At 36.1% G+C, this 18,649-nt stretch overlaps 1 protein-coding gene across 40 annotated transcripts in view; it reads right to left on the reverse strand.

Moving 5' to 3' along the window:
- LOC112644266 (DDB1- and CUL4-associated factor 13-like) overlaps positions 1-18,649 on the reverse strand; it is a 205,509-nt gene that overhangs the window by 110,086 nt on the left and 76,774 nt on the right. For 15 of the 40 annotated variants that reach the window (XR_007412614.1, XR_007412603.1, XR_007412608.1 and 12 more), the window contains one exon: positions 11,887-12,019. The exons of the other annotated variants lie outside the window; for them this stretch is intronic. The gene's annotated coding sequence lies outside the window, so the exon portion shown is untranslated. The remainder of the gene's footprint in view (positions 1-11,886; positions 12,020-18,649) is intronic. 40 annotated transcript variants of the gene reach the window in all.

An 18,649-nucleotide genomic window follows, 5' to 3' on the forward strand; every position in this document is an offset into this window, starting at 1 on the left:
GATATAGAAAGAAAACAAGCCCTGGCAGGGTTCAAACACCAGTCCATAATATCACTGGAATCACTGCTTGCCTTGTAAAAATTTCTTTAACTCTCCTTTTGATTCTTAAGCCTACATATTATGTCAAAACTAGTTCAAATTGGATTTCTGTATTTTGCAACCAAAAAAGGTTCTGACTGATATAGTAATTTTCACCATAAGGAGGAAAAGTGGAAAAGAGTGATTTAGCTTATTTCATCATCACTACTGGAAAAATCATTTAAGTGCGCCAATACTGGTGGCGTGTCAATCATTAGATATGTCAAACAACTGTTTATATTCTCTGAGCTACAGTACTTGCTGAGCCAAATAAACACAAAGTGGTCTTTACCAAAAACAATTATATTTAAAAGGTTTGGTTTCATTGTTATATTGTCTTCAAAATGTGACAAATTGTGAATCATTTGCAAGAATCTTATGAACTTCCTTTCTAAGTGCTATTAGTCTTCATAAAACATGTATGAAAGAAAAATTCATGTGATGTGTAAAACTGGATGCCCACACAGATTATATCCCCATAGGACATTGTTAGGAAGAAGAGACATGTGGGAGGGAGTCATGTGTCTACCCATCATGAAAGCCACCTGGTCCACGTCAAAGGAACACAATACGGTTCAACTGAAATAGCTATCTTAGAACAAAAGAAATTAAAATTATTTTCTACCTACAGGGGCTCCTGGGTGGCTCAGTCAATTAAGTGTCAGTCAGACTCTTGATTTTAGCTCAAGTCGTGATCTCAAGGTCTTTAGATCGAGCCCAGTATGAGCCTGCTAAAGATTCTCTTTCTCTCCCTCTGCCCCTTCCCACCTCTCTATAAAATAAATTAATTAAATAAAATTATCTTCCACCCACAGGAGAAAAAATAGGCTCCAACAGCAGGAAGGAAAAGATAGGGGAAATGAAAATGAAAATAACTACAAATAACTTCTCAGGAGAGTCACTTATTAAACTTGAACAGCTGAGCATTGAAAGGTTTGAGACATATTCAACAAGCAACTGTTGGATTCATTATGTATTCACTCCTGCTCTGTGGTAAACCAGTTTGACAAAGACCATCTACATAAATTGTTTTATTATCTGATCAAATATGTAAATTGAGGAAAGGTGAGTTCCCAAGAAGAAAGGTAAGAGAAAATCTCACTTGAAAAATGTGGAAGAACAGATTCATGGACAAGGAATTTTAAAGGTTCACTACCTTTTTCTCCATGGATCCCTTTGTCAGTTTTGTGAACCCTGTGGGCCTCTTTATCTCAATAAAGAGCATTACCATTTCCCCAATGTTCCAAGCCAAATACACAGAATATTTTCCAAGGTCACATAACTACAAGCTTAGAAAGAACTTTAACCACAAACTTAACCACAAATTCAGTTATAAGCTGTCAGCAAGTCTGTTAGCCCTATCTCCCTCTCCAATTCTTTCATCCTAGTCAAACCTACCTGATTTAAATTACAAACTATGCTGCATCTACTCTTCTCCTGCCCCATACTCCAATCTATGCATGGCAGAAAAAAAGATTATTCTTTAAAAATTCAAATCATATTCGCTCACTCCTCACTTGAACCATTCCAATGATTTCAAAATTTAATTTGCATAAAATAAAAATATGTAACTATGGTCTATGAAATCCTACATAATATGAAACCTGAACCAATGATATAATAAAGATAGCTAACATTTACTGAATACCTACATATTGCAGACCCTGTTGTAGTCATTATGTTTTGTTTTTCATCTTTGAAAAATTCCATGAGTTGTGTATTAATTATGCCCACATTAAAGATGCAGAAACTGAGACAAAGATAGGTAAAGTAATTTGTACAAAGCCAAAAAGATAACAAATGGCAGATCTGTTATTTGAACTTAGGCAGTAGAAGCTAGGTTTAAAAAAAAAAAAAAAAAAAGGAGTCAAACCTGGATTCTTAAACACTACACCATTTCACTTCTCACCTCCTCCCATTCCCCTGTCTCTCATAACATTGTATATCAACTCCATATCTTTCTGTCCCTTGAACATATTAAGCTACTTTCTACTCTCAAGGACTTGTGCCTGCTATTTCCTTCTCTAGAGTATCCTTCTCCAGACCTTCATATGGTTTATTTATTTTCTTTCTCACTGCTCAGGGCTTAGCTTATCATAGGGACTGATGGTTGTCTATCCAAATCTATCCTCTCTTTTTTCACTAATTTTATAGTTGTTTAACTTTCTCTGATCATTCTTATACTTAATAAAAGTGACTCAAATCCCAATACCAGGAGCTGAATCTTAATTAGTCTAAGTTCTAAACTCTAGCCAGTCCTGTTAATTTCATTTCCAATGCAGGTGATACAATTTGGGTCAATAGATGTGATGTGAAGTCTGCTGGGAACAGAGAGTTCTTGCTGATGTCTGTGTGTGTGTGTGTGTGAGAGAGAGAGAGAGAGAGAGAGACAGAGAGACAGAGAGAGAGAGAGAGACAGAGAGAGGCAGAGAGAGTTAGCTATGGAAAAAAGCTGTCATTTTTACCTAAGGACTTTGCCTAAGGTGCATGAGGATGGAATGCCTAGAAGTGATGCAACCATCTCACAAGCAAGGAGGTAGCTAATCCACATGCTAAGATAGGCATGTAAGAACCAATATTTTCTTATATCCACTAGTCTCTGATTAATCCTAGAGCCCTTCTATCTTAAGACATCCTTTTATGTAAGTTAATAAATTCTTCTATCGTTTGAACGATTTTGTGCTCAATTTTTTTTTTTTTTTTTTTTGTTGTTGTTGTTGTTGTTACTTGCAGATGAAAGTATCCTGGTTAACCCACAGTTAAAGTCATCTCTCCAGAGAGGCTTCCCTGACCATCTGATAGAATTGTACCATCCCCTTGTCATTTTACTATATCTCATATTTACTTTTCTTCATAGTGCCCATTATCTGAAAGTGTCTTGTTTATTTATTTTCCATCTGCTTATTTCCCTGGAATATAAATCTCTTATAAAAAGGAATCTTCTTTATTTTATCCATTGTTAAATCACCTATACCCAGAATATGATTGTACTCCTCCTCTTAAAATCTATGTGACCTTGGAAAATTTTCTTACTATTCCTTTATGGTAGTTAGATTATAAATATCAAATTAGTTAATTCATGTGAAGTACTTTAAAAAGTGCCTGGCACATAGTTAATGCTCAATAACATTGTTATTTTCATTCTTATAGGCATTCAGTATTAGTTGAATGAATGAAAATATTTTAAAAAAATCTGTCAGATGTGATGCAATCATCCCCTAGATTAGAACATGATGATAAAAAGATTTGCCTCACTCAAAAGAAACAGAGTTTTAAGAGGAGAAATGGATTAGTGCTAAAGGTGAGAAAGTTAACATCTGCATAGAAATCTTCATTCCCTGAAGACAGAAGCACACTGGAAAGCATTGAATAAGTAATAAATAGTGACCATTATGGAGCACCCATCATGGTGTGGATATCAGGGGTGAACAAGACAGGTGAGGTTCCTGTCCTTAATAGCAGTGAAAGAAGACTTCAACTGTCCATTTTATTTGGCTAAAAGCCAACCATGTAACATGTGCTTGAATATCAATAATGACAATTTAATCTCTAAGAAGCAAGGACAAAGCCAGAGGAAATGACCACTTTGGACCTAGTTCTGACAATAAGAAGAACTGATTGGTAAAGTGAAAATAATGTGAATTTTGGAAAAAAAGGAATCATGATATCCTGATTTTATTTTTTCCCAAGGAAGAAAAAACTGGACATCATGAATTGTACACTCTGCACGATGTGAATGTCTTCAAAATGTTTAGAGAAAAGATATGCATTATTCATAGCATGAGACTCCTAAAGAGATTATGACTCAAAAGTGTTATGTTCTCAAAAATGCAATTTTGAGTACAATTACAAATAATAAAAAGAGGAGGAAAGTGCAAAGAAAACTTTTTAAAAGTAGCTACAGATATTTTAAAAAGAAAAATACAATTGGAAAATATTCATATCTATCTACTTATCATCCTGGTAATACAGTGCCAGGAACATAGCAAATAGTCATAAAGTATTGCCAATTGAATGAATGAGTGAGCAAGTGAACATGAATATGAGAGTGGCAGGCCCAGTAAGACTTATGTTAGGGAGATTAAGGTCCCAAATGAGTTGAGTTTCAGGGGGAAAACTTAAAATATCAAAGGAACCGTAAGAGAAGGCCATGACTTTGAACTAATGACATAATGACAAAAGATGATGCTTTGCAACCTCTCAAACTCAGACTAAACACTACTGGAAGGAATTGAAGTCCAAAGAAGGTAAAGACTTTATTGGTCAGCACGTATCTGCTCTAAATGAATTCATATCTCTTGACAATGATGAATTACAAACCACATGATAAAAATAATTTGCAATTGAGATCTCTGGGTACCAAAAACAGTATTATAAGACCAGAGATAAATAAAAGAGCCAAAACAGTATATTCAAAATCTACAGGGAGATGAATTTGCAATTGGTTCTTAGGAGCTTTCTGAGTAGCTGATCAAAAAGCAAAAAAACCACATTTTCTCCTTTGATATCATTATTATATGATAGACCATTATTAATCCCATAGGTCATCTGAGCTTACACAAGAGGACTCACATTGTTCATAATCTGATCAAAATGTCTTTGAGCAATCTAGAATAATAAAGCTTAGAGGCTAGCTTAACTGGTGAATTAGCCATTGACTATGTTACAGTGTAGTTAATGGTTTATACCAATCCAGAAGAAATAGCTAATTTGGGTGCCATAATGCTTTCTTCTTAGATTCGTAATATGCAACATTTTTATTGCTCATTTAAAAATTTGAGGTGATAGTCACTGCATTTTTCAATGATAAATAGCTTGCTAGTATTGCAAAAAAACACTGTTCGACAAAATCAGGTTCCAAAGTTTTTGTTAGCTTGAGATAACAGACCGAATTTAACATGATTGGGTTTAATAAGAATAAAAGAATGATCCTGAATTAAAGTCTAGAATATTAATGGCACAAAAACAGGTTATAAGAAGGGATCTGACTTCATTTTTTGATATTTGCTGACCCATTTTTTTCCTCATTCCTTCCCCTTCCCCTTTTGCCCTATATCTGGGCAAGCTTTTATGAGAGCCTGAGTACTTCTTTCTTTGGCTCTGACAAGAGATTCAAACCATGCAAGCCCCTACTTGTGCATAGGAATCCCCACCGAGCCCTAACTTCTAACCAAAATAAACATCAGGAGTCAATCTCTTTTCCATGCTTTCTCAAGCCATTTCAGTTCTGCTTGAGAGGCCTGCCCTGATCTCCTAGGAGACCTTAACTGCTACTAAATCTTTTTATATCCTCTTGGTATGAACATGTAGCATCATCGTTCTCGGCATTCGAACCAAACTTTGTTGGGGGCCCATCTGCCTCTACAGGATGGATACAACATGTGAGGTTGAGGCAGAGGAAGAGGATGCAATTTAGGAGTAACAGTAAACAGACTTCTATGAGTCTAAAAAAGAGAGAATGTAGAGGTGAGCAAGTCAGGAACGAAAAGCATAGTATAAGCCCACAGTATGGTGAAGCTGCCATAAGGACAAATGTGATCTTAGGAGGCTTTAGAACAAGGGATATGAGGATAGAACGCCCTCTTTCCAAACTGGGTGGATCAACCACCCTGTGGTTTCAATTTTCAGGGCTGTCTTTGGACTTCTTTAACATCACTCACTCCTTTAGCGATATCATCCAATGTCTTCAATTTAAATCTCATCTATATGTTGCTAACTCCCAGGTGTTTATCTCAACGTAGAGTGCGATGACCCTCCCCAGTGTAGAGTAGGCCTCATCCTATCCATTGGAGGCTTATGTAGGGGGAAAAAAAAAAGGCTGAGCAAGGGAAAATTTGTTTTTTCTCCCTGATTGTCCTTGAAATAGTACATTGGTCTTTCTCTGCCTTTGGACTCAAGAGTCAGACTGCAGTTCACACTATCAGCTCTCCTGGGTCTCCAGCTTGTCAACAAATCATCAGACTTTTCAGCCTCTATAACCACATGAATCAATTCCATATATAAATCTCATGATCAACAGATGATAGATAGATAGATAGATAGATAGATAGATAGATAGATAGATAGATGATAGAAGATAGATATAGTTGTAATGATATTTCCTTAATATCCTCTTTGTTCTATTTCTCTGGAAAACCTAGATTAGTACACTTACTTTCTCAGTGAAGAAATGCCTGGTCATTTTAGCCAAGGACTCTAACACCATTTCCTCCACCTACATCTTATATGACTATCCTGCTTTGTTTTTCTCTTTTAAACACTTATCATTCTCTAAGTTACTTATTATTTATTTCAAATATTTTCTGTCCTCCCCATTTAGCTGTAAATTTGATGAGGTTAAGTATTTTAATCCATTGTGTTCACTGCTTTATCCTCAGTATCAAGCACAGTGCCCTAGTGGGTTATTCAGTGAATATTTTCTTGAATGAATGAATGACCCTTGAAATATTGTGTCTTAATTATGACAATGAAAAAGGATACTGCCACACTGATTGTTTTATTGTGGAAGGTTTCTTTGTGTGTGTGTGTGAATGAAAGGACTTCCAATTATATCCCACAAAGAATAGAAGAAAATGAGTATTTTTAGCGTAAGGAAGAGGAAACAAGGACTAGGAAGAGGAGAATGGAAGTTGGTCTGACATGGTAGATGGCTTCAAATATTCCAGGGCTCTATTAAGAAAAGAGATAATCCACTGGGTGTTATGCTATATATTGGCAAATCAAACTCCAATAAAAATATACAAAAAAGAAAAGGGATAATCCTATTCTATTTGTATTTCTAAATGATCAACTGGTATAAATAAATGGAAGTTATAGATAGATTAAATTTCAATTCAGAATTTTTTACATAGTCCAAGCTTTCCACTAATGTCTTAGGCTTCCACAGAAGGAGCAAGTTTCTCCTTCTTAAAGGTTTAAAATGAATGAAAAATTCATGGAATATTAATATTATGCCAGATGATAATACATTTATTCTGAGAATGAAATCACATGGTTCTGAATGTACCATTTGGGCAAATGGACATGGAGGACATATTTACAAATGAAGGAGTGGAAAAGGAAAATTCAACATTTACAAATATGAATCTTATTTAATTTTTCTGGCTTCCTAAGTCAGGTAAAAAAAGGTTTAATACCTACAGGTACTCTGTTATATGGAAAAAAAAATCCCAATTTCTCTCTTAAATTTTGATAGTATCTTCTGAGTCCTTCTTTCCTCTCTTATTTTCTCCCCAACACACACAGACACACACATTCAAGTTCTAATCACTATAATTATAGGCTACTGATTCTGATATTTCTAGAATTCTCTCAATATTTCCTCAGATTTAAGTTAAAACAGAGGCTAACAGGTATTGCTGGAATATACTCCAAAGGAGTTTGGATATATATAAAAAAAAATTTATAGCATATTTAAAAAAGAGTAATATAGTATAGTAGTATAGTACTCTAACATCCTTTTAAAAACTGAGATTCCATGCTACTACCCTTTCTGTCAATAGAAAAGAATCTCATGTATCTGAAGTGAATTTTGTGTCTCAAGGACAGAGACCACAAGTTTCCTTTGCATCTTCCCACAGGGCCAATTAAGGTAATTAATACTCAATAAATGTTGACTGTCAAATACACAGATTCTTGAAGACCTATCATATAGGGAACTAACTAAGGGTTGCTCTAGGGGAGCTGGATGGGGGGATGGAGTAACTGGGTGATGGGCATTAAGGAGGGCATGTGATGTGATGAGCACTGGGTGTTATATACAACTGATGAATTATTGAACTCTACATCTTAAGTTAATGATGTATTTTATGTGGGCTAATTGAATTTAAATTAAAAAGGAAAAGGACAAAAGAAAAGCATTTGTCTCTATCCTAGATTCCTCATTTTTAAAGGTTCCAAAGGATTTTTATAAAGAGACATGATAATTTAAATAAACCATTATATTAATGATCATGCTATGAATTGATCTCAGGATTAGAACTGTCCTTCTTTATTTAGATTGCTTTTAATAGATTTGACTATCCTTTCTAATTTTCTTGATTACAGTTCTTCTATATGTAACACTTTCATCAGCTATGGTCATCTTTTCTCCTTCAGACCTGGGTAAAACTGGACTAATTCCTATTCTGCATCCTATTGAAAATCAAATGGAAACTTTAAGGAGAAGGTAGGTTAGGGATATTTTTAGAGTGAGGAGGGTAGGTTCTCATGTTATGACTTACTTCCCAATTTTTACTTCTGCTAGATTAGCTCGGTGTCTTTCATCTGACCGTCTTCACTAACTGTACACAGTTTCTGCCATATGAGTCATTTAGCCCCCTGTCCTTGATTACCACCAAAAATAAAATAAAATAAAAATAAAAGAGGGGCAAAAGGGAGCATTCAGAAATCCTTTTGTGTATTGTAAACATCACAGAAGGTTTTGGAGTAACAGGGAGTTTTAATCATAGCAATACACCTTAAAACTGATTATCAGACATCTTTCTTCTTCAAATGTCCCTTTCTCCTAAACGAGGCCAGCTCCCAAAAGAGTTCTACAGTTCTCCCCTCTTTGTTCCTTCACCAAAAAAATTTCTTCTTAGTTTTGAAACAGAACAGTATGGCAATGTTAAGATTTACTAGAAATCCAGTAAAACAATCTTAGAGTCATCTTTAATACTTCCTTTTTTTTTTTTTACTACCCCTATAATCTATTTTTGCCCTTCAAACATCATCCAGAATGAACTTCTTCTCTTTCCTGCTCTCTGGTCTCTCGCTCAAATCCACAAATCTACCACAGCTTCTCTCTCTGTCCCCTTCAGTACACTGCCTGACCAAATGCATGACAATGTATTTGCTCAGATTCCGTCTCTGCTTAAAAACTTGCCAGCAATTTCTCACTTTTCACCTAGAGATTTGAAGATCTCTTCTACCTAGACCTATTCTATACCTTTCCAAGTTACCTCCTTTGCTTATTCAAATCCTATGCATATTTGGAGACCATCTTCCCAAAACCACTCCATCTTATAGATTTCAAGCCTAATATGCTCTTTACCAAATTATTGTTTACATAGAAATACATAGAAACCCAATTGCTTTGAGTATATTTATTTGTTTGTATGTTTTTTTCCCAAATCTGTCTTGAACTGATAAGAATAAGGAAGACTCTACTTTATTTGGGTATATGTCTTCTTACAGAGCCGATGCCAAGTCTGGACATACAGATGCTATTTTAGTTTACTAAACAGTTTGACAGCTAAAAACTTAAGCTGTGTATAGCTACCATTTACTAGTGTGAGATCTCAAGGCAAATTTCTTAACTTCTCTAGGCTTTTGTTTGTAAATGTGAGTGACAAAGGTTATCACAAAGATTAAGTGATACAATGTATGTAAAAGCACTTATAGTGTCTTTGGCATTTTAGCCAGGCCATTTTTAAGGATCAAATAGAAAGAGCATGTAAGATCATCTACACCAACGCCTTGATTTTTTTAGATAGAATATTAACTCCCAGAGAGTCCTAGAGCCTTCTTCTAGGAGAAGCAATTGGTGTCTTTCCTAAGATAGTTATTGATTTGGGGCTGACCAATGACTAGGACCCACCATTTGACTTTCAGCTCATTTCTCTTTCTGCAGCAATCCAGGGCTACTAGAATTTACTTGGCAGCTGGAAAACTCTCATGTGATTGGCAAAACTTTAAATCAATGTACTTGGGGTATTGTGGAAAATTCTAGAGGATAGCTCTTAAGATTATTTTAGGTCATTCTGATAACAATTTAGTTTTAAAAATCAATAATGGATTAAAATATGTTATCTGCAATTCTAAACAAGAGGACATGGCTAAATCCATTTTTCTCCCTTAGAACAAAATGAATTTTAATATTTACTCTCTCAATGCTCTTGTACCTCCAAACTCTAATCATAAGTTTTGAAAAGCATGTGTATGTCTTATTGTAGGGAGCTTATGTAATACGTGGAATTGTTGAAATATCTGTTGTGCACTTGAAACTATTATAGTTTTGTATCTCAATTATACTTAAATAATAAAAAAGTTTTATAAAGTATGTGTGTGTACATGTGTTTACATGTGCCATGTTTGAACAAGCCCACAGAAGTGTGTGGCATGAGCATATTCATTTGCTCATTGAGTGAGAAAGAAATCTACATTATCTGCTAGACTGGTTACTACATTGACATCCTGACTCTTTACAACTCCAGAAATGAAGAGGCTCCACAAAGCAGACTGGGTAAATCCAGACAGAATACTGATTAGAGTAGATCCCTGTAGCTTACCTCTTACACACAAGAATATCAGGGACAGTTGATGACTTCAAGAGACCATCAGAGATTCATTACTCCTGTAGTGCAATCTGTAATGCTTAAGCCCTACCACTCAGTGCACGGGGGGTATTTTCAATCGACATCCAGCCCTATTGCCCATGCCATCTTGGACGAGCTCTCTTTGTCCCCACCTACACACATGCTGCCTCGTGCACACAAATACACGCACATACTTAGAAACCTTAGGGTTTCTACTCTGCCTGTAGAAACTGTCTAATGTTTGCTAAAGCAGAGTCCCATTGGGAAATTGACTCAGTTCCTGGAAATTCAAAAGCAGTAGAAATAAAATCTGTATCTTCTATGCTGAGATGAACAAGGAAATTTTAGAAACTAACTAGCATTTACCAAATATTTTCCATGTTTTAACTACTCTTCTAAGGCTCTAATGTGGACAGTATTGTTTACTTCTGTCATATTTATAACTCTATGGACAGCTCCTATCATAAGACCGATGAAATTCTTAAAAAATATTTAGTAAATTATTTCCAAATGAACTTGCCCAAGGTCACACAGTAAGTAGCAAAACCAGATATGAAACTAGGATGTAACTGACTTCAAAGACATCTAAGCCATTAAACTGTACCACCTCCATGTCTACATTATACATCCTCTGAGATTCTGTAACTTTCTTTTTATGGACTGAATGTTTGTGTCCTCCTAAAAGTCATATGTTGAAGCCCTAATCCCCCAGGTGGCTGTATTTGGAGATGGGGCTTCTAAGGAAGTAATTAAGGTTAAATGAGCTCAGAAGGATAGGGGCTTTGATGCAATAGGAATAGTGTCCTTAAAGCAGAGACACCAGACAACTCACTCTCTCCCCCTCCCTACATAAATACTGTGAGGAAAGGCCATGTGAGAGCATATAATGAGAAGGCAGTCAATTGATAGCCAGAAACAAATCTTCATCAGAAATCAAATCAGCTAGAAACTTGACCTTGAACTTCTAGCCTCTAGAACTGTGAGGAAATAAATTTCTTTTGTTTAAGCCGGTCAGTGGCATTTTATTATGACAACCTGAGGCAGACTAATACACTCTAATATCTAAAATTCTCCAGCCTTGAACTTTGTATGACTCTGTGTCCTGAGTTATTCTTGTGCACAAGAGGGTATATGCCATAAGGAAAACAAAAATATATGAAAGCATAGGAAACCATAACTCATTTAATATAGAGTCATGCGCAGAACACCAGCATATTCAAAAAGAAGAAAACAATGTTTTTCTATCAAGCTCTACCCATACCACCCACCCACTCCCAGCTGAAACTTTAAATGAGAAGGAAAGGTGGGTAGATTGTGACAAAATATTCAGTGTTATTGTATATTCAAAGCAGTTATTAAAAACAAATTGATGGAGAAATGATTCATAATTTGGATAAGAGTAACCTAACTATCAAAGCAGTAGTATCTTTTTACCTCAAGCATTCTTCCTGATTTATACTTTTTTACATAGTAGATAACAAGATCTACAAAGAAATATTTATAGCCATACCTCACAGTACTGAGTTGAAGCAGAGCCCAGAGCCCTCTGACTGCTGCAGGCTCCCTCCCTGGAACTTTGGAACCTTGGACAGCTCCAGAACCCACCAAGGACTTGTGGGCAGTGCCACACAGGCTCTGATGACCTGAGTAGGGAAATGAGACTAGGTCAAACAGGCTAGGCTCTCCTATCTGAGAGCCTTTCCAAATGGCCTCCACTTCAGTAAAAATATTTGAAGGCCAAATATACAATAACGTGGCGCTCTTGTGGAAAGACTCCTTGTGGTCTGCTGGTACAAACCATTGCACAGCTTCTTCCATGGATATTAGGCTTAAAATTATTCAGCACAATGTCCCCAGTATCTAATTTATTGTAGAAACACAGTAAATCATCCTTTCCTGCATCATCACAATACCAATTAGACATTTGCAGACAAGAAATCTGCACTTGCCTAGAAAACTCTTCTCAACACTGAAGAACATGACAGTCTGAAATTAGGATCTCACTGAAATGTTTCATGAGGCAGACCTAGTTTTTCTATAAAGAAGCTACCTCCCACATGTATCTGAAACTTATTTATTCCTCCCCCAAATTGGTGGCTGGCCATAATATAGTCATCACTGTAATGTAGAATGGATCTTGCTCAGAGGCATTCTCCTCAAGGATGTACACTAAACAGTCATAAGATTGTAGAATGTTAGAGATAAGGAGTGACAGGTAATCATTCAGTCCACCTGCTTCATTTTAGAAATGAAAGTCCAGAGTGTTCAAATAACTTACCAAAAGCCACAAAGGTAAGTGAGTACATTATATTTCTCAATAATTTCCTTTTCTTATACAAACCTCATCTCTGCTTACCTCCTCCCTCTTCTCTGGCCCTAGCTCTTGTTTCACTATGGCTTCAGTTGTAGACTACAAGGGAGGTGACATAACCCAGGCAGCTATCTTCCTGCAAACAGATTCTCACCGGAAAACTGGCACTCAGAGTCTTGGCAGAGAATGTGCTAAAGCAGGAGCAGAGAAATGGCCACCATCTGGACAGCATGATGCTTGGTGCCAAATGGGCCCCAGCCATAGGGAAGGAAGAAAAAGGAAGGGTGTCACGCGACTGCACACATTTATTTTCACTTCGAGGGGATTTGTTAGTAACCATGCTATTTGAGTGGAAGCTGTTGTAGGTGGTTCTGATGGCTGACAAACGTTTAGGCAAGGAGGAAACAAGGTGAGTGGTAGCCAGGCAATTTGCAAAAGATTTGTGAGCCAGAAATAGTCAACAGTATCTGATTACCATGTATGACTGAAAGGATGCATGTTTAAAGGGTAAAACTATGTGTATGCTTTCCCCCCTTGCTTTCCTCTCCTTTTTTAGAAAAGTAGTAAGCATAAGGATTTTTCTGACAGTACCTAGAAAAAAATCTTATATTTAGCACAACCCACTGACATCCCTCTCTTGTTGCTAACTTTTGATCATATTAACATTTTCCTATGCTACAGCTCTGCGTTGCACCTATGAAAACTATACTTACATACATAATGATTTTCAATGGTCAGTTAGCAGCATCAAAGTTGCTATAAATCTTTTCCTCCTAGTGATCCTGGTTTTCTATGCACATACTGGTTTTGGCAATAGTTTTTAAGTAATGTGTATTGTAAGTATTATTGTCCATGTTTGCTATGAAGATGACTCAAGTGAACTACACCATATTGGGGTGAGGGTTTTTTGAAGTGTCTTTTCCACTTTAAGAATCATGTTGCATTTTCCATAATGTAGTCACAATCTATCATCTCCATTGTTTGGCATTTTAAGGTTTACAAAACACCTTCACATACATGGTTCCATTTTAATTTTGACAGTAATAATCTGATGTTGGCAGCTATTCCTACTGGATAGAAATACTAAGAGCCTTACCACATAGAACTCAGCCCCAGAGAAGCATTGTAGCATGAGGAGCAAGCATTCACTATGCCTCAGATGGACTTGGATTTAACTCTCAAAACTTCTCGTAGCTCAGGACAAACAGAGTGAACATCTCCAAGCTTCAATAGTAGCAATCCCTGCCTCTAAGGCTCACATGCATCCAAATAAGATAAAAATGGGAAGGTCGTTGGTATAGTGTGGCAGGCACTAGTCTATGTCTTTTTCCCTTCTCAACTAACTCCAGCCCTCATGCTTTCGTATTATACATGGTGCCTTCCTTTTCCTTCTTTTGTCCTTTTTATAACCAGTGAGACACATTCTGAAATATCTGTATGAAATGAAGAAAATAAAACCTTTGGCCATGAAACACATCCATGAGAAATAGTTGATACAAGGGGAAAATATTATGCTCCAAAATGGAGCTACAGCCCAATCAACACTATTATTAATCATTAACATAATACGGTCATTCCCCTTTTATTTTTTTAAAGGGCTTTAAGACCTACATTATAAGTAACCAGAAGGTAATACTTCTTATTTTTTCTGTTTTGCAGAAAACATATTTAAATCCATATTTAAATTCATATTTAGTAAAAAGTTGGCTACTCATAACCAAAATGCTGAAATCTAATAAGCTTCTTCTGAAATGATTTTATTTGTTGCTGCAGTAATATAAAATCTAATGGCCAAGACAAAAAAAATGCATCTGCTCCAGCTGATCCATTCAAATTCTGTTCAAGCTGGGATGATAGCCTCAAGGCAAAATCCTCAGTACTTGGAATATCCTTTCAGCTCATCAGGATTCAACGTCTGTGAAATAAAACTTGACGCCTTTAACAGTTAATTCTTCAACCAAGGAGAAGTCGCTGCATCCCTTCTAATAGGAATCCATTTGTTATATTGTGTCTTTCTTTGACTATGACCAAGGCTGGATGACCGTATAATTTCATTACTCTTCAGAAGAGCATTTAAGTACGACTTACAAATAGAAGGCAGAAGGATATCCTCTTCCTTAGGTGAGGGATGCTTCTGTCTGTTCTTCCTGTTTCCTTCCACATGGAGAGTGCTAGGCTATCTCTTTTAGCCTCTCTTTTCCCCTCCAAGCCTTCCTTTCAAGGCAGTAGGGCTAGCTCAACCCTATTAGTCTCCAAGGGAAATTTTGGAAAGCAGAATCCAGCCTCCTCCTCCTCTTAATTTCTGTTCAAGAAATGACTGTCCCACTATTCTGTAATCTGGCAACCCAAGACACCAGGGACAGAGGAAACTTCCATAAATCCAAACAACATATGACCCAACTAGATGGAATAACCAGAAGTGGGCATTTAACCATGCAACTGAGACTTTTTGACCAAAAGTTACAATGATCTCTATAGCTATAATGGAGTTAGTATCTACCTTTTGAAAGGACAAAAGTATTCAATATTTAATATATTTTCTTATATATTTCTTTCATTGAATAAAGCCTACTACTCCAATTCCAAAATATAAAACCTGACGGGGAAGAAGCCACTTATTAAAATATATTTCACTTTTATACCATATTCACAATCAAATCTAGCTGCCCATTATTATGTATAGAATTTATATTATTCATATTTTATATAAATACACATAGATTTATATAATTTATGTTATATAGAATCAGATTTGATGTGATATACTGGAGGGAGAGAGATGAAAATTTTATCTATAAGATGCGAATTTCCACAAATTATGAGATGGGATATCTATTTTCTAATTCTAACTGCCCACGTGATGTTAAGTACAGGACAAGAGAATTTTAAAATTAACTATAAATAATATGTCTCATCGGTCATCATTTATAAATTTTTGAATATATACATATTAGGATAAACCCCCAAACAAATATTTATAAATCAAATAAATTGAGTCACTTTATATAACATTTCACTCTCTCCATGCCTAAAGTACCCCAAATATAGGTACCACAACGGTATTGTGAAATTGAGTCATTGTGGATAACATTTCACTTTTTCCGTGCCTAAAGTAACCCAAATATGGGTACCACATGGGTATTGTGAAGTCCTGTACTTTAAGCCCAGCATACTAGGCAATGAAAGAATAGGCCAGAAATGTTCTCATGTGTTCAGGTATTAGCTATTTTTCACAAGTGGCAGGTGGATATTTCCCTCCCTGGCCCTGGAAAGTCATCTTGAAACCAGGTCTTCTGGTGGGCCATGAAGGAGCTGCCTCAGGCTCAGGGGCCACTGTGGTCTGTCCAGCCTGTTCTACTCTAGATCAAGCAAGCTGTGTGCTCATTTAACTTTTCCTCACTGTCTCACTTTCTCTACCCTTTCAGTATCTTTAAGGCCATGTATGAAACTTCAATTTCCCTTCAGAATTCCAATTCAGAGCTCCATTTAATTTGGCAGTCTTTCCCTCTACTTATGACAAAAATGAGCAGCTTCACATTATCCAAAAACATGGTGAAACAATGTCTCTCCCTTACTTTGGGAATATATACAGTTTTGAGGTATAGCACAAGAATAAAGACATAATAAGGGGCTGACTAACATATATCTAAACACATTGGGAAGAATGGATTAAGGAAAATGCCATTATTCCAGACCTTGTTTCATCAGAAATCTTGAAGGGTTTATATCTTAACATAAATTTACTTTTATGCAATCTGTTTACCTATACACTTTAAAGAATATTGGCAGGTCCAACAAGAACACTAGCGTCAAAGCAATTGAGGGAAGCAGGTATTTTAAGTTTCATTAAGAGACAATAAGTTTTTGTCTACTTTTATTTGGTGCATGTTTTAAATTATTATAGTCCATGTGTTATATAATACCTACTATATGGTCTTTGTAAATATATTTGCATAGTTAGTGTGTTCCATGAATCTTATTTCAGAATACAAAAGCAATAATTAAAAAATATTTGGTATAAAATGGAGCATGAGGATTGGTCAAGTTGAGACTATGATCCTGATGGGCTGGACCCCATGACCCATTTCCCAGAAGTCTTCTCCTGGGCAGCCCAAACCTTCTGCCCTCATTGCTGCTTCTCAGATACACCATGCCTGCTTTTGTTGCAGGACATTTGCACTTACTATTATTCTATTACCTGGAATTCCTTTCCCAAATTATGTATTTGGGTTCATCTCTTTTATTTGGATCTCCGCTTAAAGGTTACCTTATCAGAAAGGCTATACATGGTCATCCCTATAAAATAGTTCTTTCCACAGACTCATACAGCATGAGTATCCTCACACTTATTCTACCTATTATGAGCTGAATGTTTGAGGCCCCTCAAATTTATATGTTGAAGCCCTAATACCCAAGTGAATATTTTTGGAGATGGGGCCTCTAAAGAAGTAAGTATGGTTAAATGATGTCATAGAGTGGGGCCTTAATCTGATAAGTGTCGCTATATGAAAAGATGTCAGAGAGCTCCCTCTCTTTCTGTGCATTCACAGAAGACCACATGACCACACAGCAAGATGGTAGTCACCTACAAATTAAAAGAAGAGTTCGCAGGATGAAATCTACCCTGCCTTATCCTTGATCTTGGACTTCTTAGACTTCAGAACTGTGATAAATACGTTTTTGTTGCTTAAGCCACCCAGTTTGTGGCATTTTGTTATGGTATAATGAGCAGACTAATACACTACCCTACCATCATAATTGCAAGGAAGAAAAATATGTCTTAAAATACGTTAATAAAATATACCTTCATTATACTTATCATGACCTATCATGACATTTCTGTCTTGGTGTGCCTCTCATTTAGAAGAAGGAAATATGAGAACAAGGTCTTTGTCTTGTTCATCTTGAACCCAGAGTAGTATAGATATTTGTTGGACAAATGAATGAATTTTTAAATGAATATTTAAAGTAATATTAAGCTTATTTTCTGTTATTGGATTATCCCTTTCTCTAGTTTGTCTGAAATGGGAAGATTTTTCCCAAACAAAAATCAGAAAACAAATGCATGTTATGTGTTCTCTAGTTTGTAGTTATGAGACACAGCAAGAATGTGAAATGTACTTCTCTTGTGTCCAAAATAGAGCATACCACCACCACCACCTGTGATATTGAAGTGAGGAAGGAACAAGGGTAAAAAAGAGCAAAAGGAAAGTATGAACATTTCATGAGCAAACAGGGAAGCCATTCCAATTTAAAATTATTTTTGATAATGTATAATATGCTAGATAGCATGGAAATAAGACAAAAATACACCATTTCTTGCTATTTTGGGTGGAAGAGCAGTTACATTTTCTCTTATAGTTGTCAAATGTGTTCTTCCTGTATTACATGGATCCATAATAGCCAGCTAGAAGCTGTGGGCTGACGATTCTATTGATAGACTTGAGCAACACACTGCATGCAGTCTGTCAAGTTTCACATTTACATCTTAGACTCTAATCTGTTTTTCTTTCCTTCGTGAAATCAATTCTGTAGCAATTAAATAACCAGCCTACAAGGCATTTTAATAACCTAACCATTTATCTATATATAACCCAGAGAGGGAAAGGTAATTAGAAGTGACCTACTAGAGCTGGTGCATGGAGACATGTTAGACAAATCAGTGCTTCATCATTACTTTAAGGAGGTACCACTAAATCTGCTTCATTCTTGATTCAATTCTTCTCAGTGACATGCTGTTGAATCCTTTTATTTGGTTCCTAACAGACTCTAAAATGGTTGTCATTATCTGGGATTTTGTTTCATTTTCTGTGAATTTAAGGCATCACTGAAATAGACTCTGTTTTTAGCTGTAGGATGATATCGTCACATGCACACAGCATTGGATGAAGTAGGCTTTTAAAGATATGAAAAGGCTCAAGGAAAATGACTTTCCAGATTCTCATCCATTTGAGTGTTTTGA

This window comes from Canis lupus, chromosome 1 (assembly GCF_003254725.2).
Source record: "Canis lupus dingo isolate Sandy chromosome 1, ASM325472v2, whole genome shotgun sequence".
Taxonomy (NCBI): Eukaryota; Metazoa; Chordata; class Mammalia; order Carnivora; family Canidae; genus Canis; species Canis lupus.